Genomic DNA, 2,510 nt, shown 5'->3' on the forward strand with positions numbered 1-2,510 from the left:
GGTCCTTGCTCCGTACTCTGGGCCACCTCATTGCTTTCAAGAGGGAACCGATGGAGGACAAAGTCCTGCATACAACAGATTAATCAGTGGCAGCAAGAACACTGTCTGGAAGCTCTGAAGCTGGCATACCTAATAAGGTTCTTCCGCTAGGGATTTTCAAAATAAAACCACTGCGAAATTGGTCACGTTGGGGTGTAAAAGCCAAAGAAAATATTACAAATTTAGCAAAAAATTAATAATTATACATTGATTAAAAAAAGGAAAAAACACTCTTAATGTACAGAGAACACGCAGTAAAGACGTGTGTTGTCTTTATTCCTTTAATCTTAATGTTGTGATCAGTCATAGCAGTTTGTTTTTGAAAAAACGTTGGTCAACTCAGCGATTTCCTCTTTTTTGAGTTTGCAAAGACTACATTGACTTACTAATACGCAATAAATCTCATTGTTGTCAAATATAAAACATTAAACACTAACTTTTTCAATTTATTTATTTTTCTCTTATTGCTTTCCTTTTCAAGGCTTAACAGAGCTAAGAAAATCCTGCTATGTAATATATTTCATTCATTTTGTATTTGCATTACAGCTACCTACTGGGGCAAGCAGTTTTTTTTCTCCCGTTAGCCTACTGACTGCATGCAAAAAAGAAAGAAAACACAAGAATACAGAATTTGGAAAAGGTTATTTTAGATGATCAGACTCTTGCACTTTCTCTGGGCTCCATGTTTTCCTGGCTGATACTTAACACATTCTCTGCATTGCTTTGTTTCCGCATGGTCAAAGTTCCATTCATACTAAAATAGGGGGGCGTATCAGTCCAACGTTCCGGGAATGATTCCACACCACAAGTCGGCTCCTATTATTCTGTCCTTGCATATGTTGTAAGATGGATTGTACAGCTGTAGGTCCTGGCCAACTTCCTCACATAATCCCAAACAAGTGTCCATGTTTTGTTTTCATCTTTGATTATGGCATGTGTGTGCAAAAGACCAAGCAGGGAACGTGTGGAGTCACACTGTGGTGTGATTTTCAGTCATGGTCTTTGAAGATAACACGGACATAAATGATTGCGCCTTCATATCACAAGAGTCCTAGTGGTCCTTCAAGCACAACCCAGTCAGCATTTGCCTGCCTAACCCGTTAATAAAATAAATGACTCACTTGTACAATACAGTCATAGCAGTATTTGAGATTTAGAACTTTTCTCAAGTGATTTGTCATATGAAATGTGTTTGCATAAAGGCGTCTCCTTAAGAGCTAGAAAAAATAAAACGCTTCAAATCCAAAGGGTTTGGCCTTCAAGCGTTATCTAGTGGTTTGATATGATCATTTTTATGTGGTTACAAAGTGGGAATTATGGTTACACATTTGGACAGGAAGTCTGGCCTTCACTGACTTTTTTTACTGAAAGTAGTAAAAGTTAAAAATATATATTTATTGCTAAATTTGCTAAGTTTGAACCTGGTTTAATGAAGATTTTCCAAAACTAGCATTTAGGTGTTTTAGGCGTGTTCTTGTACATGGGGCTGGCTCTGCAGTTTAGTTAAAGAGGAGACAACTCTGTCAGTGGCAGCTTGTGTTTATAGAAAACACAGGAGGACAAACAGTTTCCTGGCAAACATTCATCGATGTTATGAAAGTCATTCTTGCTGGTAAAGTAGGATTCCATTTAATGCAACTCTGCTTTTTGACTTTTCTAGGTTCTAAACCACTGTTAAGGTACATATAGCCATAAAAGGCAATCTGGCATCTGTTTGCACAGCAAATTCTAAACTAAAATAGCAATGCTGCAGCTGCATAAAAGGCAAAATAAGCTAAACCATATATTAAATATATATTCTTTTAAAATACCAGAAACCAAACCTCCTATAAATTGCTGACAGCAAGGGGAAAAAAAAGAGCTAAAAAAAACGAGAGATGATTTTCTGTGAAGCAGCATCCACCTCATTTGGTTATCATAGTAATGCAGCATGCAGAAAAAACGTAGAGAGTGACAGCTCACTGAAGGGGTTACTCCAGGCTCTGAATGCAGATACTTTCCATAAAAAGCAGCAGCTACATTGTGTAGACAGAGCTGGTGTTGAAGGTGAACACTTCTCAGTCTCTTGCCAATCTCCCCTGTCTGGAACTAGACCAAGTTTTTCTGACAATGGGTGGATGCAGGAGCTTATCATCATCAAGTGCAAAACAAAAGACGAAGAAAAAAAAGGACGGAAGATTCGTGGAAAAGTGTAATCTAAAATAACCCTTGTGTTTGTCTGAATGAGCTGTCTGTGTGAGGGCATTAGCACAGTGGTGAATGGTCTGTTTGTCAGTGTTGGTGTATTTAGGCTCATGAATCTGAGTTAAAACAATGACACAGACAGTGTGGGGTCCCAACAGGAAGAGCTCAGGTGCAAATGATGGAGCTGATGATGGCTGGGTACTATTTGGCTTGATTAGTGTCAGGTCACAATCTATTTTTAGATTATCAACCAGAATTTTCAAATATGTTACTTTCATTTTACAAAA

This window comes from Cynoglossus semilaevis, chromosome 13 (assembly GCF_000523025.1).
Source record: "Cynoglossus semilaevis isolate Cse_v1.0 chromosome 13, Cse_v1.0, whole genome shotgun sequence".
NCBI lineage: Eukaryota > Metazoa > Chordata > Actinopteri > Pleuronectiformes > Cynoglossidae > Cynoglossus > Cynoglossus semilaevis.